This window comes from Echinops telfairi, unplaced genomic scaffold (assembly GCF_000313985.2).
Source record: "Echinops telfairi isolate 266 unplaced genomic scaffold, ASM31398v2 ScPeMD7_7420;HRSCAF=8458, whole genome shotgun sequence".
NCBI lineage: Eukaryota > Metazoa > Chordata > Mammalia > Afrosoricida > Tenrecidae > Echinops > Echinops telfairi.
In genome coordinates this window covers 27,369,429-27,397,028 of record NW_022111320.1, presented here as the reverse complement: position 1 = coordinate 27,397,028, position 27,600 = coordinate 27,369,429, and the positions used below count along the sequence as shown (strand labels likewise).

The 27,600-nt window shown below is 40.5% G+C and overlaps 1 protein-coding gene across 1 annotated transcript in view; it reads right to left on the bottom strand.

Moving 5' to 3' along the window:
- The window catches only part of GADL1 (glutamate decarboxylase like 1), a 247,677-nt gene extending 237,892 nt beyond the window's left edge, over window positions 1-9,785 (bottom strand). Inside the window, exon 1 of the mRNA XM_004704047.4 lies at window positions 9,714-9,785. The gene's annotated coding sequence lies outside the window, so the exon portion shown is untranslated. The remainder of the gene's footprint in view (window positions 1-9,713) is intronic.
- Window positions 9,786-27,600: the final 17,815 nt, after the last annotated feature.

Genomic DNA, 27,600 nt, shown 5'->3' with positions numbered 1-27,600 from the left:
ATGGATTACTTGAGAGCCCAAAGACTGGCCAGTGGATGTTGCAAGAACCCTACCTCACCTGAGCAGCCACAATTCCTTGACAGACTAACTTCGACTTATCTTAATGAGTGCTCTAAAAGGCTCTGAATAAAGAGCATCGGAACCGGTGGGGCAGGAAGGTTTCTTCTGAGAACAAACACCACTAATCTGGCTGCCGTTGAATTGATGCGGACTCATAGCAGCCTTACACAAGGTTTCTAAGAGCTGTGAGAGTATCAGGTATTCATTATAATGCATTCATTTTATTCAACATTGTTGAGTATCTTCGAAATTCTGCAAATTTTCTGAAAACTGATTTGGATCCAAAACCAGATTTCTTTAAAAATGTTCCACAGATGAAGAAGCAATGCAAGTGGATGAAGCCTCTGGAGACTCACTCTCCTCTGACCACAGACCAGGGATGAGAGCGGCCTTGCTGTCATGCAGAGGCCATTGGGAAGCGGATTATTACAGATGCAGCTGATTACATTTCAATACCTTATCATTTATCTCCTTGAGTACCCATTTTACATTTGCTCTACTGTGTATTATTTTCTGTTTTCTTCTCAGTTGAGGCTTTTCTCAGCTTTATTTTGTTATTGTTGTTAGTTAGTTTGGTTTTTGTATGTTTTCCTGTATATGAAATCCAGGATAGGTAATTCTATCAGGAGAGTAGTTGGATTAGTGGTTTCTTGGGGATATGTGAGGGGAGGTTGGGGAGAAATGGGGGGCTAATAACAATGGACACTAGAAAGAAGAAAGCTTTCTAAAATGGATTATGGTGATGATTGTATAACTCTTCCAAATACAATGGAACCATTGAATTGTATGATATGTGATTATATGCCAATAAAACAATTTAAAAGACAAAAGATCCATTGAATTCAGAATTTACATACAGAGAAAGAAAGAGGAAATTTTGTTCAATATATAGTAAGGCAAATTGCTCAAAGTTGGGAAAAGTTCCTTTTGCTGCCCAGGAATTGAGAGAGAAGAAAGACACTCCTGGGGATCTAATCTAATGAGAAAATGTATTCTATTCACTCAGTTTATTGGGAGGATACCAAGGTTACATAGATTTGACTGGAGGTTGGAAGATTAAATAAGCAAGAACCATGCCAGCGTTGAAAATAAAAATAAAAAAAAAGGCAAGAAGCACAACAGAACATCTTTTAGAAGGATCAGTCTGGTTAAAGATGTTGCCTGTTCCTCCTGCTGCAGCAAAGCCCCATCTCCACCACTAAGCCCTAGCTCCAGCTAGCAAAGACATTCTGAGAAAATCCTATTTTTTTTCTTGGCAACAACTGATGCTCCAGTTGTATATAGCTGATTGGCCATGACTTGCAATATCTGGATCCAAAGATGCAGAAGGAGTAGAACTATTAACACTGGCATCCTCACGTGGTGAAGTGTCCCTGCCTTGACCACACGCATGGAGGAACATGACCTCACAGGGAGGAGGGTGTTGTAGTATGAGTCCTCCCACACTGTCTTCTAGTCCATTCGGACTCAAAGCAACCACATGGGCCAGGGCCAAACTGCCCTGGTGTGCTTCAGAGACAGTGGCTCTTGGCAGGGGTATAAAGCCCCATCTTTCTCCTGCAGCAAGGCTGGTCATTTCAGACTTTGAGGTTAGCAGCCCAATGTATAACCATTATGTTCAGATGTGTGTGTGTGTGTGTATGTTTTAAATCAGATTGATGGATTTCAAAAGCTTTTTGTTTATACAATACATGGCTCATATTGTATTTGACTTGGATTTGGCAAGAGAAGAAAATATCTATTTCACTGAGTCAAGGATCAAGAGGCGTGGGATGTCATTAACCCTACCCTCAAGATCCAAACCCACTGCTGTCGAGGTGATGGTGACTCACAGAAACCCTGTATAGGGTTTCTAGGGCTATAATATCTGCAGTGGCAGGGTGGCCTCAACTTTCTCCCTGGTAGGTTTGAACCACCAACCTTTCAGCTAGCAGTCTGATGTATTCAAAAATGTATTTGACATTGAACGGGGTTCTTTCAACTAACAGACAATGGAGACATTTGATACTTGATCACTCACTGAAGTAACTATTATTGAGAAGTGATGGTCTGACAGGTACCCGGCTAAATTTAGGCCATGAAGAACCTAGATCGCTAAAAGAGCTGATTGCTATTAGGTATCATTGAGCTAGCTCCGCTACCAGTGACCTTCTACACAAGGGAACAAAACTTTATTTCAGGATTATGGTATGTTGTGACTATGTTGTCGGTCTAGCTCAATGAAGTGGTCCCTCGCATTTTTCTGATGCTCTACTTTAAAACAGTGGGATCAAAATGTGATTGCAGCAACAGTAGATGTAGATATAGAAGTAGGGGAAACTAGTCAGTGACAGAGTGCTAAGATCACCTAGGATATTCTGAAGTCATAAATAAGCTCCAAATTCCAGGGGCATACAACAACGATGATATATTACTTTATTCGTGCATTTATGGAGCTTTCTTCCAAGCCCAGCGAGGACAGGACCCAGAATGCTAGAGTAGCCTATCTCTGGAACATTAGCAAGCTCAGAACAAGAGCACAACAATCATGTCCTGACTTATGCTCGTGTTGTATTTACTGAGAAATGGTGTTGTGAGTGCCATCAAGGTAGTTTCAACCCATAGCAACCTTGTACCCAACAGAACAAAACACTGCCCGCTCGTGGGCCATCTTCACGATTGTTCCTATGCTTGAACCCATGATTGCAGCCCTGGTGTCAGTCCACCTCTTTGAGGGCCTTTCTCTTTTTTGCTGTCCCTCTGCTCTATCAAACATCATATCCTTCCCCAAGGACACATTATTGCTGCCCAACATCCACTGGGCAAATCGAATCACACAGCCATACCTGGCACGTGATGGACTGGGGAAATGACAATCTTCTCTGATGGAAGGACAGTGAATGCTTGCAAGTTAAGAATATAATTCACCACATTAGTCATCTGAAAAAGTGCCAAAGAAGAGACTTCCCAGGAGAGGAAAGGTGCATGGTTAGCAGAAGGGATTCTGAATTCAGCCTGGGTTTGAATCCCCCCTGCTACCACCCGCTGTGTGACCATTAGAAAATGATCAAAATATACCTCCATTTCCCCATCAGTGAATGGCGAATGAAAATAGTACCCAATTTAAAGACTAAATGAACTAGCACTTAGTACAGTAGCTAGAGTTGGGCCATAAGATAAATCTTCCACACAGTGATGACCATCACAACCTGGTCTACAGCAACCCCTTCGTCATCAATCATTTGGAAATGTTAGACTCAAAGCCACCAGCACCCTAAGCACACACCCGCTTCCACGGATACAAGAATATCCGACCAATCAGAGAAGTGAATGTTCAAGCCAAGTATAAAAGTCATTAAGAAAATAAATAACATATAACGTTGTTTGCACTCTGCCAGAGAACAATTTCAACTGTAGACAAACATTTAGTGATTGTCAACTGTATGCAGGCTCTGAGGCCACAAAGACAAATCAGAAATGGTCCTTGACCTTGAAATGCTCTCAACGGATGGTAGGAGACAGATGTTTTAAAAGGTAATTGGTTTGGAAACTGATTGTGGTAGCAATTGTACAATTCTGCTTGAGGCGAATGAACTATGGGATGATATGATATATGCATAACTCCAAATTAATAATACAATTTTAAAATTACTGAGATAAATATATACATTTCTCATAAAAAATTAATAAAAAGGTAATTAAGGTCGTTGCTATTTCAAGAAACTGAACCAAATTCTGGAAGAGCCAAAGGAAAGATGGACTTATTCTGCTTGGAGAGACTGGGCATTTCCAGAAAAGATGGCTTGGTAGCAGGTCTTAGAAAATTGGGGGAATTTATTCAGTGAAGATAAGATAAAAGGAGCATTGTAGTCAGATGAATCAATCTGTACAAATCAATGTGTACAAATATTAGTCCTGAGAAGGCTATGAACAGTTGACTGTGTCAAAAACAGATAGTGAATGAACAGAGAAAAGGATCGAATTTGTACTGAATCGAACTATATCCCCTAAAAATACATTACCCTGTACTTGTGAACAAGGCCTTGTTTGTAATTTTCTCTTTCCTTTTAAGATATTACCAACTAAGATGAGAAGATCAAACCAAAGTAGGGTAGGTCCTAATCAGGACTTTGAATCAGTTCATCCCGATTGGGCCCCTTTGGGGAATTTGAATCCCCGCCCCTCCCGGAAATACTGATTGAAAATATGCATTTTAACCTGATAGCCAGGTGATTCTTATAGATCTTCAGGTGATGTATACCTAAGAGGCATGTGAAAATCTTGTTAAACTGTATATTCTGATTCAGTATACCTCCAGTAGAAATGCAAATTCTCAGCTGGTTGCTAAACCAGAATTCACGGACTTAATGCCCTAGTTCTCATCTAGTGATGGCATGAAGACTTCCGGCAAAATGGTAGAGCAGGCAGCCATGCCATTCAGACCTCTACAGCAAAGATCAAGATGGCAAATAAAGGATGATGAAAATCCTAGAACCCTGAACCTCAGAGCCCTGGTGATATAGTTGGTTACATGTTGGCCTGAGATAATTGCAAGGTCACTGGTTTGAAACCACCAGCTGCTTCACAAGAGAAAGCTGGAGCTTTCTACTCCTGTGAAGATTTATAGTCTTGGAAGTCTACAGGGGCAGATCTACTAAGATTGCTGAGTCAGCGTGGACTTGTTAACCGGGAGTTGAGTTTGAGCTTCAGAGGAAGGTAGAGAAGTGGACTGAATACTGACTAGGAGATCCAGATGAACAAAAACAACAGGAAATGAAACAGAGCAAGTGAATCGTCCACTGGCCTGAACCAGCACAGCCCTTGTGAACTTTTGCAAAAGCAGCATTTGAACAGGGCAGTGACCTGATCATCCATTCTGCTTTCTCTGGACAACACAGGTGGCTACCAAACCTTGCATGATTTCTGTGACTTTTCTCTTTCTCTTTTCCCTTTTTCATAGTAATGCCCTTGATGTCATCTCATAATTCTCTGGTTCTCTGGTCACAAGTCTCCAGTCATCGAATCTGCTCTTGAGTTGGTCTTTAAGTTCAGGGAGGGTGGACTCAATGTCAAAGCTTGGCGCTAGTGGACTCTTCAGCTTCAGCCTGAACTTGCACATTAACAATCGATGGTTTGTTCCACAGATGAGCCCTGGTCTTGATATTGATGATATTGAGGTTCTCTACTTTCCTCTGCTGTGGATGTAGTCCTTTCTACCCTGTGTTTTCCTTCTAAGACTACCTTTCTATGTTGTTTTAAAAAGGTATTTACAATGAAGAAGTCGTTGAACTTGCAAAATTATATCATGCAATCTCCACCTTTGTTTTTATTACTAAGGCCCCAGATTTCCAAATCATGATCCTTCCTTTTTGTTTCCAAATTTTGCATTCTAACTGCTAATAATTATCAATGAATCCTGACTATATGCTTGCTCAATTTTAGACTAAAACAGTTGGTGATTTTTTTTAAGTTTGCTGGTAAATTTGAATAATAGTTGTAATAACTGGTTCTTCCTAGTAGCTGTATGACAATTATCCTATCACAGATAGTATTGAACTCCAAGAAATACCTCGAGATGTTCTTTTTGATGATGAATATGATGCAATCCCTCTTAAATTTGGCATTCATGGTCTATTAAGCCATATGTTTTTTCTGATTCCAAATGACCAAATATCAGTCCCTTTCAGCTCAGTAATACAGAAGATGTTGACCTTTATGAGTTTCATTTCATTTTTATTAACTTCCTATTTTCCTAAATGCATACTTCATACCTTGCATGTTCTGATTATTAACTGATGTTTGCAACTGTTTCTTCTCATTTGGAGTGTGCTTCCCCAGCAAATATAGATCCAGCTATGTTATTAAGGTGGACTCTACTTTGAGGAGGCAGCTCTTCACCAGTAATTTTTTTGTAATCTGAGGAAGCCCAGGTAGCCTAGTGGTTATACATTGAGCTGCTAGCTGCAAAACTGGCAGTTCAAAACCACAGCTACTCTATAGGAGAAAGATGATGTGCTCTACTCCCATAAAGAATTACCGTCTCAGAAACCCACAGGGTCAGTTCTTCCCTGTCCTATAGAGTCACCATGAATTGGCACCAATTTGATGGCAGTGAGTTTTGAGTTTTGAAGTGCTTATCTTTCAACACTATATCTGACAATGTTCTGCTGCTATTCATAAATTTTCAGCAGCAAATATCTTAGAAATGGGTTGCCAATTCCTTTTGGTCAGTCTGTTCTGTCCTGAAGCTCTATTGAAACATTTTCACCAATGGTTACCCAAATAGTATTTGAAATTCTGTCAACCCAGCTTCAAGCATAACAGCAACATGGAAGCCACCACAGTATGACAAGCTAACAGATGAGTGGTGTGTGCTCATGGATTAGAAGACTTAATAGTGTGAAAATACCAGTACTACCTAAAGCAATCTAAAGTTACAGTGCAACCCCAATCCAGATTCTTTAAAATATAGGAAAGCTAACAACAAACCCAATAGGGGACAAAAAGAGACACTCAATAAGCAAAGCACCACCAATGAAGTACGACAAAGTAGGAAGCCTCAAACTTACTGAATTCAAAATCTACTACACTGTGCCAGTAGTCAAGACAGTCTGCTACTGTTGTCATGGAAAACACATACAGCACTGGTGCAGACTTGAGAACCCTGAAGAAAATTCATCCAACTCTGAACAGCTCATTTTTAACAGAGGGCAAATAGATTAAATGAAGAAGAAATAGTCTTTTAAACTAGTAGCCCTAGCAAAACTGGATATTCATGTGCAGAAGTATGAAACAGGACTCACTTCTTATACCATATATAAAAATAAACTTAAGACAGATCCAAGAACTAAATGTCAAAGGTAGAACTATAAAAAAGATCATGGGGCAGGGGGAATAGAAATTCCAAGTACATGGCATACATTCATCCTCGAGCTTAACTGAATATGCATCAACAGTAGAAGCTAAACTACATGACTGGGGCCACCTCATAATTGGATTCTTCTGTGAATAAGAAGATTTCACCAAAAGAATTAAAAAAAACTTATAGACTAACAAAAAAATATTGACAAATGGCATATTGGGCCAAGGACTCACTCTAAAATTTATAGACAGTTTCAAAACCTACATAGGAAAAAGGCAAATAATCCACTAAAAAAAATGGGCAAGGATACCTCACCAAAGATGACAATTTGGACAAGCAGCATCCTTATAAAGAAATTTCCATGATTATTTGCCATTAGAAAGATGCAAATCAAAATGACAAAGAGATACCCCATTCCAGCATTAATAGCAACATTAACATAAAATAAAAAGAAAACAAAAATTTCCAGTGAGGGTGTGGAAATACTGCATCCATGTACTACTGGTGGGATTATAAGATGGTGAAACCACTGTGGACAATGATATGGCACTTTCTTAGAAAGTTGGAAATAGAAATACTATATGACCCAGTGATTCTTCTACTTGGTATGTATCCAAAAGAAATGTGTGCAAGAGCATGAGTATATATATATATATATATATATATATATATATATATATATATATCCCCAAATGGTCATTTAAGCACCACTTGTAATAGAAAAAGTATGGCAACAAATTAAATGGTTATAAATGGAACAATAAATAAACAAACTTCAGTGCATTATGCAATGTTGAAGGATAACAATGAATCTGTGAGACACCTTATGCGGCAGTTAGATAATTTTATATCAACTTGAAGATGTGTGAAAGTATAGGAGTGGGATCCAACCTGTCAATCAGGTCACAGCCTGATTGTACCTCCTTGAGGGTGGACCTTCTCCTAAGGAGGACCCTGGGAACTTCCTTCACTCTCTCATTCTGCCTTCCTGAATGCTGGGGCTCTGGTGGCCACCCTGAGAGTTGGTGCCCTGTCGTGTTTCTATGGTTCTTGGATCCACATGCTGTGGCATTCACCAGCCAGTCATATTCCTACATTCTGCATCATTGCATGAGCCTGAAGAGGAACTTATGGGTTAGTATCAGACGTATAGACATGAGTTGGACAAGGATGGGACCCTCTCTTGATATATAGGTATTTCTTGATATAAAGCTCTTTCTTATACATTTCTTATCCATAGATTTGTTTCTCTAGTCAACCGAGCATAATATACCATATAACATGGATGAACTTGGAAGAAAGTATACTGAGGAAAATTGATCAATCACAAGAAGGCAAATATTGTATGCAAACGCGATTATAAAATACCAAAAAAGAAACTCACCCTAGAAGAAACAGTATTGATGGTGACCAAGGCAGGAGGGGAAGAGAAGCTAGATAACTAGCTAGAGGGTAAATATGTGTTAATGTGGGTGAAGGAGAAGGTAATATAAATTAAGAGAGAGGTCAGCAAAAAATAATTGAGGCAAGCGGTGACCCTGGGGACATCATGAGTTAAAGACACTAGAGGTAAATACTACTATATACTCAATTTTGCAATTATGGTGATCTCCAAGTAGATGCGAGGATAGACATGCAGCCTACATGGATGTGGGAAATAAAGTGGGTTTATACTCACAAATACATTTTGGTTTGGCAGTGGCATGTCTACCTACTTATGCTGCAAAGAAATCCATAAATGTGGTGGAGCATACATGGGGCTAAAGTTATGAAGTTGTGAAAACTTTTTAGACATAACTAAACACCTAGCGGGAATGAGGTACCTTCCATGAGGGAGACTGGGTTTGATTCCAGGCCACTGGACTTCATATACAGCCATCACCTGCCCCTCCCTGTAGGTTTATAGGTGCTTTGTTGCTGAATAGTCGTCAGCAGAGCTTCTAGACTAAAATGCACTAAAAAGAAAGGCTTGGAAATGCAGCTCTCAAAATTAGGCAATGCAAATTCTATGAATCATAATGATCTTATCCCCCACCAACCACGGGGATAGCATGGGACCAGGCGACCAATGGTTCATTCCATTATGCGCGGGGGTTCCCAGAGTCAGGGACTGACTCTTTCTCAAACGTCAGCAGGATGACGTTTACAAACCAGCCCTTGTCCTTGTTTCCACTCTGCCTCTAGGTGGGAGGGTCAGGACACTCACAACCAAGACGCTGGGGACCCTCACAGGACTGCGGAGTGAGAAGACAAGGGCTGCCAATGAGAGCTAATTGCGAAGAACTTTTAAATGATCTTTTGTTTTTAAAAGCCTTTGACTTTGAAAGTACTTTCATCCAAATTAGTCATTTGTCTGCCTTAATTGCTGCTATTTTCTTTGGGGATTGTAAGCAATTTGGAGAAATGTATATATGTTAGAACTAGCTTTCAGAGACAAAGCAATGTTTTGTTGTATTTGTAAAACAATCATTACTCTGTGTGTTGATTTTAAACTTGACATTACAAAAAAATGAAATAACAGTGAAACTTAAAATGTTAATGACCTCTGCAAACTCAACATTTCCTTCCAATTGGGCAGTGCTGCTATAATTTCAACTTAGGTACTCATCACAAGGAATGGTTATTCATTTTCATAAATAAAAGTAATGGAATAATGACTTGAGGTGAAATTAGATTTCTCCTGGCAACTTTATGTAAAGAAGTATAATTGAAAAGGTGAAGCCATTAGTCTGGTGTCCTGCGTACAAAGCAAATAAGTCTCACTTGCTTAAATTTTTTTTTCCCTTGGACACCTTTTAGTTAATTTACTCACAAGCCTGGTTATCAAGTTGTATTGCAGCAGCAACGTTCCTGGGTTCCATGGTAGAAAGGCGATCTTCCTGCTAGAATAGAAGACAGGAGGGTCAACTTCGGCTCTCCCAACTCAGAAAAAATTCATATTTATTCATTATGATTCTCTGCTGCTATTTACTGAATTGTGTTCCTCAACAATGAGGTTAAGACTGTAGTTACAGAGGTTAGGATTTACAACACATACTTTTAGGGAACAAAGTTCAATCTATAACATTCCACCCTTTGGCCCTTCCAAACCTGTCATTGCCACTTCAAAACACCATTGCCCCATTACAAAACCCCAAAAGTCTTAAATTAACTATACATCTAAAACCTTATCTTTTAAATCATCTGAATTAAATATAGATAAGACTTTGGACATATTCCTTTCGAGGGTAAAATTCCTCTCCATCTATGAATTAATGTTCAAATATTTGATGGAAGGTAGAATGTGTAAGTGATGAACTTGACTATCTGTTGGAAAGATGTCTAAGCAATATGTAAACACCATGTGATTTCTCTTCACTGCTTATAATAAAACTCAAGAAGAAGATAGATTGAATAAGCTGTGCAAAAAAATTAAATATAACAAGGATTTGAAAATTCAGTTGTAAAAACTAAGACTGTGTGTTCTAACAGGTTCATAAAGGACAGAGAAACACAATTTTCAGTTAGAGTAATTCAGCCTATAATGGATCTAACCAACTGCCACAGTAGAAATTGCATCAGCTTAGACAGAAGGAAACAGATATAACAAAAGAATGCTGCCAGCATCTTGGAATTGTGTATTCAGAAATCAGGCCCCAAAGGCTACATCTTTTCTCCTTTGAGAAAAGTAGCATCCCAGACCAACTGGTTGACCAACAGAACTTTTCTAAGGAGCATGGGATGCAGTACCTTCTTGATTTTGAAGAGTGGGGCCTTGGTCTCCTGTATCTCAAAGAATGGGACCCAGACGCCTAGGTTTTCGAAGGGTTGGATCTCTATGAACTTGGTTCCAAAGTGTGGTGCTGTCATTAAGGTGAATCCCGGTGTGGAGCCTGATGTTCAAAGTGGAAGGGGGATAACTGCCATCCCCAAGAGGCAGAATTAGACCTGCTGAGGTCGAGTTGTGGGTCACCATACAGTTGGACTCTCTAGACGCCGTCTGAAAATCAGCTCTCCCAACTCCAGTGCAATCTTCCAGTCCAGTCCAGTCTTCCCAATAGAAGTCATTGTATCCAGATCTAATGAAGTATGTGAATGCAGATCAAATGGAATGTGTGTGTGTGTGTGTGTGTGTATGCAGATATGCATTCAGGGAATAGAGTTAGAAAAAGACTGAGGTAAGGAGAGTGACTAAATTCTCCTCATAGTTCTAGTTATTAGTTCACCAATATCTATTTGGTTTATATATGGACTATGTACTCTACAGTACAGCCACTGTGATAACCTCTGTTTTCCAGTTGAGAAAATTTTCTAACACACTTCTTCTATCATTTTTTTCACAACATGAGTGCTCCATGCTGAACGTTTCCAGCTTTCTGGAACTCCATTTCATGAGTATTTAATTTTTTCCCATAATTTAATCTGTTTTATGTTCTTTTTAAATCATTTTATTGGGGGGTCATACAACTCTTATCACAATCCATACATATATCCATTGTGTCAAGCACATTTGTACATTCATTGCCCTCATCATTCTCGAAATATTTGCTCTCCACTTAAGCCCTTGGTATCAGCTCCTCATTTTTCCCTCCCTCCCCACACCCATTATTTTGTCATATCTTACACTGTACAACGTCTCCCTTCACCCACTTTTCTGTTGTCTATCTCCCAGGGAGGAGGTTATATATATATCCTTGTAATCAGTCCCCTTCTCCGTCCCACCTTCGGTGGTCAACTGACAAGGAAGTCTCCACGTAGTTGAGCTGCTCTTTCAACTCTAGAAGTTTGTATTCTGTGACTCTTAAGTTTGTAGCCCGTAGATGGAAAGGAAATATTTTCAAATAATGCAGTGCCTAATTTTAGGAAGAGATAGCTCTGCCTCAGGAAAATCACAGTTTGCTTCCTGTGAAATCATCTAATCAGAAAAGAACAAGAAGGACCACAACATTAAACAAAGAGGGAAGGTAAGTGCACAGCAAGGTTCTAAGCTAAGAAAATAAATATGTTAAGGGTGGATAAACCTAATAGGAGGGTGGAGAATTTTTTGGATAACAGTGGCTGAAAAAATTATCTTAGTAATTAAATAAACACTTAGTCAACCTACCTAATGCTTGTGACACATAGAAAATGCTAGCTACTTCGAACTGAAAGGGAAAAAAAGCTGTGCTTTTGGGAAATTCTTCTTAAAATTAATAAGCAGATTATCGCAGCTGAAAGTCCACCCATCCAATCTAGTGAAGAGGAAACAGGAATCACGGGGTGGACGGACAGACTCATTAGCTCAATCAGTTAGTTCGAGTTAAGGCAGGAAGTAGAGTCCAGACCTTTGAACACCTGATTTTTCCCCCCAAAAAAGATTAAGACACACATTTATCTATAGGACTTCAAAGTGCGTGAAAGTCAGTAAGACTCATCTTTTAATCACTAGGTTTTCAGTCAGGTTAATGTTTGCTTTTATCATAAAGTGCCTTATAAAACAAATCAGAGTATTAGAATAAGACCATCCATCAGGTAAGAGTTTGTATGCAAGGTCAATGAGGTTCAGTTGCATGCGAGAAAATGGTAGCAATGGAGAGACGCAGGAAAGGTGGCATGCTGAAGTGGCACCTGGTGGGTTAGGCACACTAAGGAGTCTGAATGGTCACCACAGTTCCTAGTCTGAGTTAAAGAACAACATTTGGAGACTCACAGAGAAGTTACGGGTAATGTCCAGATTATGCAAAAGACAGATATGCTTACCTTTTGGTTTTGGCTGTATGCCTACCAAGAAACAAATGGCCTTAGGAAGAAGACGAGCTTGAAGGATTTATCATCTGTCATCCTCAGTTTCCTTCTCTGCAAAAGGGAGTTGCCTGATCGTCTGGCAGGATTCTTGGTGTTAGGAAGACATTATGCAAACCACTAGGACGCAGCATGGCGTGAACGGGCTAGTTCTTGAACTGGCCTCAAGAACTACATTTTCCCCTTCTCTTTAGATAAAGGGCTCTTCGCTTGTCAGTGTTACATTTTTAACTAGAAGCTCCAAATGAACAGACGAGGGATGATAGTCCAGGAGCTCATCAAAGGCGATTAGTGGATGTTTAGGTCAGATAATATGTTGGAGAGACTGAAGAGGGAAACATCAAGAATCCGGAGTAGGAGCTTTAAAAACAGTGAATCCAGGGATGTAGCCACGGAAGGCAGATCCTGGACCCAGAGACGCTTTTTGAGGCAGTGGATTCTGATGCCATTCTGGGTATTACACAAAGTCAATAAATAATAAAGAACCTATTTTTCTACCTTCTGGAAGTAGAAGATAAATGAGACCAACCAACGCCCATCATCTTTTATCTTCCACACAGTACTTTCCTGTCTCTACCCTGAACTGGAGAATCCCCATGTGTGAGCATATGTGTTACAACCTTCCACACAGCATCTTCACCTCATTTGAGCTAGTATGAACTTGATTTTCCTAGTCTCACTGACTTTGGCTAATATTTTCAGTGCGGCTTGAATTTCTTCATTCAACATCATTGGTTCTTGCTCATATGCTACCTCCTGAAATGGTGGAAAACATTAGGCAAAAGCAAGGTGCCAGGAATTGATAGGATACAAATTGAAATGTTTCAACAGCTGAGGAAGCAATGGAAACACTCATCTATGCCAGGAAATTTGGAAGAATTTGTGCCCGTTTCAAAGAAAGGTGGCCCTTCAGAATGGTCAAACTCTAGGACATTGCACTCAAGTAAAAGTTTGCTGACACTCGTCCGACAACGGCTGCAACAGCACATTGATAGGGAACTGTCAGAAGTTCAGGCCAGATTCAAAAGAGGATATGGATCAAGGGATATTATTGTTGACGTCAGATGGATCATGGCTGATAGCAAAGCCTACCAGAAATACGCTTACTTGTTTTTCATTGATTATGTAAAAACATTAAACTATGTGGACCATAATAAATTATGAGTAACATTGAAGAGAATGGGAATTCCAGAGCACTACATTGTGCTCATGCATAATTTGTAAATGGATCAAGAGGCGGTTGGGGAACAGAACAGGGAACACTGCATAGTTTAAAATCAGGAAGAGTAACCTATTACCATATCTGTTCAATCTGCGTGCTGAACAAAATATCAGAGAAGCTGGATTATATGAAGAAGAATGTGGTGTCAGGATTGGAGGAAGGCTTAACAACATCCTGAGGAATGCAGATAACACAACCTTGCTTGCTGAAAGGGAGGAGGCTTTGAAGCACTTGCAAATGAAGATTAAGGATTGCAGCCTTCAGTCTGGATTATGATTCAATGTAAAGAAGGCCCAAAGCCTCACAGCTGGACCAATCTATAATCTCATGATAAATGGAGAAAAGGTTGAAATTGTCAAGGATTTCATTTGGCTGCGATCTACAATCAATGCTCATGGAGGTGGCAGTCAAGAAATCAAAAGATGTTTTAGATTAGATCTCTTTATCAAATTTTGGACAAGAATATTGCACAAGATCTCTTTATCGAATAACAACGAGGTTATTTGCGGGTTGGTCCATTGATTGAATAATGAAAGTGCCAGGAACTGCTAAAAGGACAAAATGATCTATCTTGGAAGAAGTATGGCTAGGATTCTCTTTAGAGATAAAGATGGGGAGACTTCATTTTACATACTTTGGACCTGAGGTCAAAAGAAGTCAGCCACTGGAGAAGAATATCATGCTTGGTAAAGTAGGTCAAGGAAAAAGAGGAAGGCACTCAAGGAGATGGATTGACACCGTGGCTGCACCAATAGGCTCAGGAATAGGAATAATTGTAAGGATAGGACAGGACTGAGCACTGTTTTGCTCTGTTGTGCTTACAGTTGCGATGGATCCACCCTGACACAATGGCACCGGTCTCAGTCAACAAGGACGGTCTCAGTCACTCAAGCAATAAGGTCATGTAATCATCGCACACAAAATGAAATCTATACAATATTGTTTCACACTCGATACACTTGACGTGGTGGCTTCGAAATGCCAAGAAATGTACATCTTTTTTCCTATATGTTTTATTCCATTCTTGATACTATTTTTTTCTTTTTGTTGCCCTGTCTTCTTGTGGTCACAAGGTAGCTGTTGCAGATGAAGGGATAGAATACTCATAATAGTTTCCACAGGAAGAAGGATTCATCAGGGACAAAGATTTTGTTTGGCTGGTTTCATTGTGGCACTACGCTTATACCCAGTAAAGGAATTCCTCCAGCAGACGTCCCCTTAGATTTGCTGGAACCACTAGATTGGAGAGGCTAGTTCAACCATTGGTAAGACAGACCGAGATCACCAGGAATGGTTTAGATCGGTCATCGTTTGACTTCTGGACCTGAGACTTATGCTCCTGGAGATTGAAAGTGTCTCCATTTTGACTTGTATCAGTTAAGGTCCCAAGGAAACCTTAATGTAAATAGCACATTCGAGAAAGGTTAATTCTAGAAGGATGGATTTATAAAAGTGATGGTTAAGTATATTTAACGAAGATGTAGGGAAACCACAAAGGAAAGTATAAATACACACGCTGTCAACACCAAAACCACAAAGGAGAGTATTAAAACTCAGGCCGTCATCACCACTGGGTAGAAGGCATGAAATGAGGGTGAGCTTATCCAGTGAAAAAATGGCAATATTCCCGTAGAGTTAACCACCTGACGAGGAGCTTTTCTGGTCAATAGACAGGTAAATACAGAAAAGAAAGGGGCGAAAAAGGAGGGAAAGAAGCAAGCAAGAAAAAGGTGCGCTACCTTAACTGTAGCCATCAATGGTTCCTGAATATTCACATTCCTGAGGCATTGAAATGTGAAAAAGAAATGTGTCTAAATATAGTTATTATACCAATCTTTAAATGCTCTCCGTGGATCATGGTTTTATGAGAATAATCCTAATCCAGGCAAGTAAGCATAACTAATCAGAGCAACAGAATCTCAACATTACTCATGTGATAAGCACGAATTTCACTATACTTGTCCAGTTTCATTAATGCAATGACCAAATGTACCATCTCCAAGCTACACAAAGCAAAAACATAAAAACAAAGGCAGATATTTATTTTCTCACTTAAAGCCTGAAGTCTGCTCTACAATCATTAAGGGGAAAAAAAGAGTATGTTATTACCTACACTGCCGAATACCTTGTTTTTATTAATATTAGTTTAAAACCTCAGCAGGATCATAATTAACTCCAGTGAAGACAAATATCAGGGTGTCTGCAGATCAGAGTCCAGCACCCTGGGAAGTTTCTAACAGACAATTCAATTTGTTTTTGTTCACTCAGTTAGCAGTTCACCACGCCTTTTTGCGAATAGAATCCAATGACTGGGATGAATGAAATAATTTGATTCATATTATAGCTACCATTAGGCTTCACTATCTAATGAAGAAACTTGTCTTATGCAGTGGGTTGTAGCCTTCTGTAATGTATCTGCTCTTGTGGTAGCTAGAGTCTAAAAATGAGCTCAAGTTGAATCATGCCCTCCCACCCCCCATCCCTGTAGTCTCCTCCGTGAATCTAGGATAGGCAAGTGATTCATTTTTAATGAGAGAAAGGAATACGACATGACTTCCAAATCTAGGTAAAAAGATTCTCGCATCTTTTCCCTGGGACTCTGGAAATAATCTGAGGGAAGCCAGACACCATAAAACAAGTTCCACTCCCCCGAGACCTGCCTCAAGAACTCTTTGCATATTTACTTGAAAATAAGATGATTTTTTAAATAAAATGTTGATTATGCTGTTGGAGTTGTTGCTGTCAGGTGCCATCAGGTAGGTTCCGACCCACGGTGATTCTATGCACACTAGGATGAAAGACTGCCTAGTCCTGTACCATCCTCACAATTGTTCCCACTCTGGAACTCTCTGTTGCAGCCAATGTCAATCCCTATCTTTGAGGGCCTTCCTCTTTTGCATTGCCCTGCTACTTTATCAAGCACGTTGTCCTTCTCCAGTGACTAGTCTCTCCTGACATGTCCAAAGGTTAGTAGTCAGTCTGCCTCCAATCCTGGTACCACCTTCTTCTTCATATAATCCAACTTCGCTGTCCAGCATATAGCTTGAACAGTATGGTGAAAGGATACAACCCTGACACACCCCTTTCCTGATTTTCAACCATGCAGAGCTCTTGTTCTGTTCACACAGCTGCCTTTGATCCATGTACAAGTTCCACATAAGCACAATGAAGCACTCTGGAATTCCAATTTTTCTCAAAGTGATCCATAGGTTGTGATCATCTACCCAACCCAATACCTTTGCATGATTAATTAAAAAAAAACAAGGAAGCATGTTTTTGCAATTCTCTGCTTTGAGCCAAACTCCATCTGACATCAACAACGTAGTCAGATCCATCTGACATCAGCAATGTTAAGGTCAAAATCCATCTGACATCAGCAGTGTTGAATAGAGGCATCATATATTGAGTTGTCCACTTGATTCTCAGTAGTATATACTGTTCTTCCATTTTGAAATCTGATGTCATTGTCCTTTGTGTTGTACATTCTAACCTCTTTGATGTCAATAAGCAAGATCAGTGGCAGTTGTGTTCATTATGCCTGGAGAAGGACATCATGTTTGGTACAGTAAAGGGGCAGCAAACAGGCGAAGGCCCTCAAGGAGATAGAGTAACACTATGGATACAACAATGGGCTCCAGAATAGGGACAATTGTAAGGATGGCTGTAAGGTCCTGGCAGTGTTTCGCTCTGTTGCGCATTAGGTTGCTGTGAGTTGGAGCTGACTTGATGGCCACTAACAAGAACAACAACAACCTGTTAGGGAGGCAGGATGGCACCTATAGGATTCAGTTGTATCTCGAATCAATGTCTTTTGCTTGAATAGAGAACAGGGGAATCCCGTACCACCAAGAAAGAAGAGACAAGAGGTAGCACACCCTTTGTACCTGGGAGAGCTGCCCTGTAAGCCTCTAGAACCAGAAGACACTCAAAGAGAGAGTCTCCCTTCCCCTAGAGTTGTCACTCTGAATTTGAACTTCTAGCCTCCTGACCTGTGAGCAACACACACATACACACATACATTTAAACATTTGTGTTAGCATATGATTCACATATCAAATAATTCAAGAGTTCAGTCACATCAAGAAGTGTTATACAATCACCACCACAATCAGCTCTAGAACGTTTTCTTATTTCTTGTACTCATTGTTCTTAGCTCCCTATTTCCCCACAACCGCCCTTGACTTTCCCCCAAGGAACCATTAATCCAGTTACTGTGTCTATAGAGCTACTTAACCTGGGTCTCAGATACAGAAAAACATTTTTAAAAAAACCAACAACAACCAAGAACAATAATACAATAAAACAGATAAAAACCTCAATTTAAAGAAAACAGAAAGTATTCAAAACTAGAACAGATTCTAATGGATCAAAAGGGAGATCAAATGACAGCATAGTAAATTTTTACCTAACTGCATCTGCAATAATCCATTTTCAATGCATTCTGCATGATACAAGGTTATGAGAAAACATATTTATGCTTCTTTAAAAACCATGCGCATGTGATATTTCCATTATAGCAGTGTTAGGTAACTAAGACATCAGGGAACTATTTGGGTTGTATTTTGTTATCTATTGATGCACAATAAGCCACTTCAAAGTATGGTTACTTGAAACACTTTATATTTCTTTCACAGGTCTCTGTGTTGACTGACCTCAGCTGGGCATTTCTTTTTCAGTGCTATCAAATGGTAGCTGAAGCCTGCCATTTGAAGGCTCGGTTATGCTAGACATTCAATCCAGTGTCCCCGCTCTCTTGTCTGCACCAGAACTGGGCAGGCTGAAATTACTGGGGGACTGGCCAGGTATCTCTGTCTCTGCACGCTGCCTTTCCTGGTGGCTAGTTTGAGTTTCCTCACAGCAAGGTCATTTCAGGAAGATGTACTCCGGGCTTGGCATTCCAAACACCCAGTAAGACTTCTTTTGCTCTTGACCCAGCAGCCACAGTAGAAGAGACAGGGAATAAATAAGCTACAGAATCCCCACATTTCAAATATATACTATAAAGTTTAACAAAGCACAAGTTGCAAGGTTTGTAACGCATCCCAGGCTTGGTCTCCTTACGTCATTTCTCTTGTAGTATAACCCAAGTCTGCTTTAGATCGTAAATTCCCAACTTTTATTTATTTGTGTGTTTTAAAAATACAACACAAATATAAGGGGGGGGCTCCAAAAATTTTGTGGAAAACTTTCATTATCTTTGAATTCCATTTTCCTTTTTGAAATTTCCTTGTATGTACATGGATGTATAGATATGTAAATAAATTGGACATGGTGAGGAATGTGGAACTTACTATATACCAGTCGTTTCCATACAGTAGCTCCTGAGCTCAGCACAGTAATTCTATGAGGTAAGCAGAATTATTTTTTAGATGGGGAAACTGAGGCACAGAGAGGTCAGTGCAGACAGCACATTCCCAAGCCACAGGAAGCAGGGGATAGCTAGGCAACTACTTAGAATGATGTTCCTTGTGATCCTGCGTGAATAAGGGTCATCACTCCCTGCTTTTTGAAGCGCTGGAAAGCTGAATTTAATGTGAACTCTACCAATTAAGAAAACAATTGACAACCATTTAGAAAAATTTTAAAGAACATGCAGTGCAGACAAAACCCCTTTACTGTCATCCATGGCTTCAAACAGCTCATTTATAACTTCGAGGCAAGGCTTCTAGAAGCCTCTGAAGTAGGAAAACTCATGTGTTTTTAACACACGATATAGATGTCTGCTTATCAGATGTGGCAACAACAGAAAGAGCAAAAGTTGGTACCTTTCACAAGGAGGCATTTATTGTCTTTCAGCTTAAAAGGCTAGAGTTCAAGGCGCCAGCCCTACAGTAAGGCTTACTCTCGGTGTGGGCTCTTGAGGAGGGTTTTATCTGTTCAGCTTCTGCTCCTGGATTATCTTGATGTGGCTTGGTATCTCTCTTTCCCCTATCTCCGCTTTTCTGATTTCCTTGTCTAATCGGTTTTATATTTTACAAGAAATTGATCTAAGACATACCCTACACTACTCTTGCCTCTCATAAAACAAAGACAACCCATTCTTGATTGGGATTAAAATCGCAGGCATAGAGGTTAGGATTTACAGCACTTATTTTTGAGAGGCACACTTAAATCCAGAACATTCCACTCTTTGGATCCCAAGTTTCATGTCTAAATTTCATGACATTTACAAAACACCTTCCCCTTATCACATTGTCTACAAAGTCTTAAGTCAACTCCAAGTCCAAAATCTCTCTGTTCTGAACCACCTATAAAATATGGATGAGGCTTTAGGGGTATTCCAACCAGTGGAAAAATTCCTCTTCATCTGTAATATTTAGATTACAAAGGATCCATTTCCAAAGTACAATGGTGGAAGAGGCACAAAGTAGACATATCCACCACAAAAGAGAGAAATTGAAGGAGAAAAGGAATAATGACCAACAAGCGAGTCCCAAACCCAGGAAAACAATACACATTGGCTCTCAAGTATTGGAAAGAATCATCGATGGACAACTAACTCTCCAGGCTCTGATGTTGGCCCCTCTACCCTGGGGTTCTGCTCCACTTTCCAGGCCCACTGGGAGGGAAACTCTGCTCCTTTCCTTTGAGGCAGGCAACCATGGGGTGGTTTCTGGGTTCCACCACCACATGTGTGTGTGAGACATTGAGTAAATGTTAAACCTCTTCTAAGTCTCAGTAACTCCACACACACACACACACACACACACACACACACACACACACACACACGGAACAGAGAATTACTCCCCTATGAATTTGTTTGCAGATTAAATGAATTAACCCATCAAGATGTTTAGAACATTAAGTAGAACACAGGAATGGCCAATGAATGGCAATGTCTTGTTTTCAGTGGATATTACAGTATTTGTGGGCTATATTGATAACATTCTCTTGTGAGACAGAGCTATGAAGATTATAGAGACACTATACATGCTAAAGTTGTGTGCTTATGCTTAGCACCCTTGTGTTAGACAGGGTTCTCTAGAGAGATAAAACCAAATTCCTGATAATTTAATATATTTATTTACAAAGATAATTAGATATATAACGAGAAATGAACTGTTAAATCATATACAGATAAATATACAATACAAGAAATAAACAGTTAAATTAGAAAGCACTACAAATGGCTTAGTGCAACTCATGTCCGTGAGAGAAAGTTGAGAGACTAGCAGTCCTTCAAGTCTCTGTCTGATGCCAGATCTTCCTCTATTTGTAGAGAGAGCTAGGCTATGTCAGCACAGCAGCCAATCACAAGGCAGGTCACCAACCACCAGTCCCCAGCTTCAGAGAGTCTTAAAGGGGGACCTCAACTTACAGGAACACAGTCCACAAGCTAGGCGTCCCACAGGCAGTGTAGCCTTTAAATTGAGGCACAGAACAAGCAAGGCATCCGCACACTGGTCCGATGATCACAGAGCGAGAGACAAGAAAGGCAAGGCTCACCAAGCCATTTATCTCTCTGCCCTTCAGCCAATCCCACCTGCGTTTATCAGCCAGGCTGGCACAATAAACTATCTAAACCCTTAAAGCCATACTTTGAAAAGAAAACAGAGTCATGCAATTTGAAAACAGGGGGAGTGAATCAGGAAGCGTCATCAAAGCACCTGTATTTTGTATTTATATCTCAAGAAATTTATACGGCCTAGTTTTCTAGAAAAACAAACATATGGAATCCTTAGCTTGGAACTTAGATGGAACTTTGAAATGGATGGCTCATGGCTCCTGTCTGCTGGAGCTCTCCTTGAGCCTGCCAGGCCTCTGAGAATTTACCACTGACCGCACTGAATGCGCTGTCCTTCCAGGCCCTTATTTGTCACCATCTTCTTTCTCAGAGGGAGTGGACCCTGTTTATACTCTCATATAATATGTCTTACCCTCTTCTTTAGCTTTCCAATGGAGATTAAGATAGATGTCAAACTTTACAACACACGTACAACGCCAACATTGCAAGGTAGCCTTGCTTCTTATCCAGAGAAAACAGCAGGCTCATTTGAGTGTTTGAGATCTCTTTCTCTTGTAAAAGAAGTTGAGGCCATCACTGTGGTGACAGTCTAAAGTTACAGGATGAGGTCTGATAAGTGAGAGCAAATCACTATGTCTAGGGACATTTTTGTCCTCTGTCGAGAGCAGAGGAGATCACCGATGCCCTCAGTGCATACGTATGGAGAGCCGACACTGGGCACCCGGCTCTGGTAAACGCTGTACAGCAATAGTAAGGAAACACCAGCTTGGGTCATGTCCCCCCAAACTGTACAAATAAAACAAATGGTTAAAAAAGAAATAGTAAGCTATGCAACCACCTGTATGACATTGTGTTTTCTTTTTAAGTACACTTGGGTATTTTGGAGAAACCCAGGAAAGCCAACGGGGAAGTGCAGAAAGACTTGGATACCTGGATATGGGCCAAAAAAGTTTATGAGTTCAGATAATATTATAGAATTCTTTCAGGTACGTGGATTTGCCCAGCTGGAACTGAGCCTGTGCTGGTCACATGTCTAATGATTAATTGCTGGGTGTGCAAGGTAAAACATTTGCTCAATGTCACACACACATATTGTGGGAGAGCCTAGACCCCAACCCATGGCTGCCTGATTGTAGGCACACATGGTGAGGAACTCTGATCGATGGGGTTCCTTTCATTGGCATATCGCTGGCATCAGTCTATTTACAAGAGTTAACGTGCCAGATTGTCTAGAAAGCTGGATTGACCAGATCTCAGGGCGAGGGCTCAAACCGAGGAGGACAATCCAAGGCCTTTGTAGGAGCAGGCCTGCCGAGGCCCTCAAAGGGTAAAAGCTCATTGGGAAAGAAATTCTTCCCTCCATTAAATTACATGTAATTCATGTTTGTGTCAAATCCTTGATGATGCCTGATGTTCAGAAAATCACGCCATAATTAAATGCAGCTAAAAAAAAAAGAGAAGTGATCAGTTTAGTGGCAGAGTGAGTTACCCATTAGGCTTCTTGCCACCAGGTCAATAGTTCAAACCCACTGGCTGTTCCAGGGGAGAAAGGTGAGGCTTTCTGCTTTTGTTTACAGTCCTGGAAACCCACTGAGGCAGTTCTACTCTACCCTATAGGACCAATCAGAATCAGAATCAATACAATGGCAGTGGGTATTTTGGTTTTCAATTTGTTGACCTGAAATGCTAGGACTTCCCAGATGCCGTCGGAAAAGCAGCTCTCCCAACTCCGATGCAACCTTCCCGTCCTGTCCAGTCTTCCCAATAGAAGTCATTGTTTGCCAGGTATCATGAAGTATGTGAATATAAATCAAAGAGTGTGTATATGTGTGTATGTGTGTGTGAGAGAGTGCGTGCATGTGCTTGTGTGCGCATGCAGATATGCATTCAGGGAATGAAGAGTTAGAAAAAGACTGAGGTAAAGAGAGCGACTAAGTTCTCCCCATAGTTCTAGACACCAGTTAGCCAACATCTACTTGGTTTCCCTATGAACTATGAATTCAACAGCCACTATGAAAACCTCTGCTGTCCAGTTGAGAAAATTGTATACAAGCTTCTCCCACCATGATTTTACATAACATAAGTGTTCCATGTTGACAGTTTCCAGCTTTCTGGAACTACATTTCAGGAGGATTTAATTTTCAGGTAGGTGGTCAACTGCTCAGGAGGTCTCCACCTAGCTGAATGACACTTTCAATCCTAGCAGTTTCTATTCTGTGACTCTGGCGTTTTTAGCCTTTAGATGGAAAGAAAATGTGGATTCATGTTAATGTTTTCAAATAATGTGCTACCTACTTTTATAAATGGATACCCTGCTTCAGGAAAATCACAGTTTGCTCCTTGTAAAAGCATCTAATCAGAAAAGGACAAGAGCCGTTACTGCATTAAACACAGAGGTGGTAACACTGGGAAGGTAAGTGCACATCAAGGTTCTAAGCTAAGGAAATAAATATGTTAAGGGTGGATAAACCTCATAAGAGGGTGGAGAATTAAAAAAAAACCTATGGCTGAGAAATAAATTCACTTATTAAATAAACGCTTAGTCAACCTACCCAATTATTGTGGTAGGTAGAAAGTGCTTGTTATTCAAGATTGAAAAAAACAAAAACAAACGAGCTATACCTCTCTTTTAAGTTCCTCTTAAAATTAGTAAGCCGTGTATCAAAACTGAAAGTTCATCTAATCTAGTGAAGGGGAGGCAGGAAGAGTGAAGTCAAGTGCCAAAGTCATCAGCACAATGCGCTGTTTCAAGCTAAGATAGGAGTTAGAGGCCAGATCTTTGAACTATTGATTCTTTTTCCTGCAAACAGATTAAGACACACAGAATGCCAGGAGCAGGCATCCACATCTGGGACCTCAAAGTCCTTGAAAGTCAGTAAGACGCTTCTCTTAACCACAGAATTTGCAGTCCAGTTAATTTGTGCTATTATCATAAATGGCTCATAAATACAAATCAGATTATTAGAATCAAGCCATCTATCAGAGAAGAGTTTATCCCAAGCCAATGAGATCCAGTTCCATTTAAGAAAAAAAAAAAAGAAGGTAATAATGGAAAGAGACTGGTCAGGGATCATGTTGAATTCTCACCTGGAAGGTTAGGCACAGGCTCAGATCCAACTGGGCAAATCCATCTCTCTCTTAGAATCCTCTAATATCATCTGAACTAAAACATTTTTTCCCCTTATCCAGGTGAGGTAGTTAGTTTAGCGTGCCAACCTGGCTGATAAATACATGTAGGGTTAATTGAAGGGCAGAAAGATAAATGGCTCGGTGAACCTCGCCTTTCTAGTTCTCGGGTCTCTTGCTCTCTGATGGTCGGACCAGGGTGCAGCTGCCTTACCCAGTTCCCTGCTTCAGCCAGCAAGGCTCACTTCCTGCAAGACATCCCCGAGGAGAAGCCACATAGACCTACCCCGATGCAGCCCTGGGTGCTGGAGCAGCTGTGTGGAGACCCCTGCCAGCGCTGAGATGCTTACACGTTCAGTTCACTGATTCACCTTTCCTCCTGCAGTTGGCACCATAGTGTGTGTTTAGTGAGATGCAGGACTTTGTGGATTGGTGTTGGACATATGGGTTAGTGTTGGACTTGTGGGCTTGGGCAGCACTGGGTTGGGATGTTTTCTTGATGTGCACTTACACTTTATATAAAACTCTCTTAGAGATGAGTTTCTCTGGATTTATTTCTCTAAAGTACCCAGACTAACACCCCATTGACTTGCCTGTGTCTCTCCAAAATGACCAAGTGTATCTTAAAGGAAACACACGTGTACCTAATGCAGATTGATGGACCTCTTATTAACAATTTGCTCGATTTTTGCAGTTTGGAGGTTATCATTTGATTCAGGACTCTCTCCCCTTATAAACTCTAGGTGGACATGATCCAGGCTAATGTTTCCTTACTCCTGCTGTACGAGGGCCTGCAAGAGTGGGAGCGCAGAATAGGTCCTCCATAAGTACTACTGAAACAATGAGAGGCCGCCTGTCCTGTCCACAGAAGGAAGAAAAAAAGCCACTGGACACAATGCCCTGGATTTCCTGCCATCAGCCTTCAAAGTTACCTGAATCTTCTCCTAGCCATTCTTCCTCTCTACATGTTACAGTAGAAAAGCTTTTCTTTCTAGCCATGATTAATCCTCCCCTTGAATTCTGAATGACTTGTTTTTCTACTTTCTCGGGAATCTGTTGTTCTTCAAGGCCATTGAGTTAGCTGCCAATCTTAACAACTGTACGTGCAACAGAGTGAGACCCAGCCCAGACGCCTGCCACCCTTACAACCATGGCTGTATTTCACTCCACTGTGGCAGCCATTGAGTCAAACCACCGCTCTGAGGGTCTTCCTCTTTCCCAATGACTCCCGAGTCTACACACGATTTTCCTTTCGGTTCACTGATATCTCCTGAAAGCATGTATGAAGGATGTGAGTTGGAGCGCCCCCTCCTTGCTAACCTATGGTACATTCTGGTTGTTCTTTGTCCAAGGCTGACTTGTTTGTTCTTCCGGCAGCCCATGGTCCTTTCAATATTGATTACCAACATCATGCTTCAAATTCTTTGATCCTCTTTACTCATTGTCCAGCTGTCAGATACATATAACATGACTGACAGCACCAGGACTTAGACTTCAGAGTGACATCAGTGCTCTTTAACACTTTAAGGAGACTTGCCCATTTCTTGACTGCTTCCACAAGCCTCGATTGTGGATCCAAGAAAAATGAAAATGTTGACAACTTCATTCTTTTCTCCATTTCCTGATGTTGTTTGTTCATTCAGTTATGGAAAGTTTTGTTTTCTTTTCATTTAATTGTAATCCATACTCAATGTGCTTGATCTTCATCAGCAAGTGCGTCAAGTCCCCCCTCACCTTCAGCAAGGAAAGTGGTGTCGTCTGCAGATTTTCAATGACTCTTCCTCCAGTCCTCGTACAGCATTCCCTTTCGTATAGCCTAGCTTCACAATCAGCACACAGATCAGATAAACATGGTGAATGGATATAACCCTCAACACACCTCCCCAGATTTTAATCCACCTCGTATATCTTTGTTCCATTCAGATGACTGTCTCTCGGTCTGTGTACAGGTTCCAGAAGAGCACAGTTCAGGGTTCTGGAGTCCCCGTTGACTGCAACGTTGCCCCTAGTTTGTTTTGATCTACCTAGTTGATGCCTTAGCACAGACAGTGACATAGATAGGTCTCTAGTATTCTTTGACTTCAGCCTAAATCCATCCGATGTCAACAATAGTACACCTTGATCTGTTTTTCTTCTGAATCAGCCTTCAATTTCTGGCAGTTCCCTCTTGATGGACTGCTGAAACAATTTGTTTTTTAACCAATGGCATACAGTTCTGTGTGGAGGACACCCTTTATCTCCACCATCTGACAAGGTCCATATGGAGAGATGTTGTTAATCTTGTTGGGATAAAGTATTTGTAATAAGAGTTGGTTTTAACAAAATTCTGCCATGTGATTTCTAGTGTTGTTTCTATAACCCAGGCCATATTTTTCAACTGCCAATTCTTGCTCTTTCTTTGCTTCCAACATTCCCATTATAAACACTAGTAATTATCAATGCAACTTAATTGCATGTCTGATTAATTTCAGACTGCAGAACTTGATTAAAAAATCTCTATTCTCCATCTTTTACATTATTGGTTGGTGTGCATATTTGAATATTAGCCCAAATTTTTAGCCCTACTAACTGACCTTCCTAATAGGCATATAGTTATTATTCCTTTATAAACGCTGTTGTATTTCATGATTGATCTTGAAATATGTGTTGTGACAATGGGATTGTTGTGGTAATGGGATGTCACTCTTGGATTTGTCATTCCCATGATTATGCACCACGATGCTTGATTCAAGATGGCCAATAACAGCCCATATCAGCCTAAGATCTATTGTGCATTCCGTTTCATTTTGTCCACTTACTTGAATCTTCCTAGATTCAAACTTTGTACAATCTATGTTCTTATTATCGGTGAATATTTGCAGGTATTTCTTCTCATTTTTCATAGTACAACATCAGCAAATGAAAGAAAGATTTGCTCCACCCATGCCATTAAAATGGACTCTTTTGAGGAAGAAGTTTGTTCCCAGTTGCATTATCGCTGCCTTTTAACCTGAGGGGCTCAGGTTCTGGCACTGTATCAGACGGCTAACGTTTCAGAAAGGATTCACGTTTTCTTCCTAGTCTGTCTTTATATGGAAGTGTTGCTGAAACTTGCCCTCCATGCATGACCTTGTTGGTATTTGA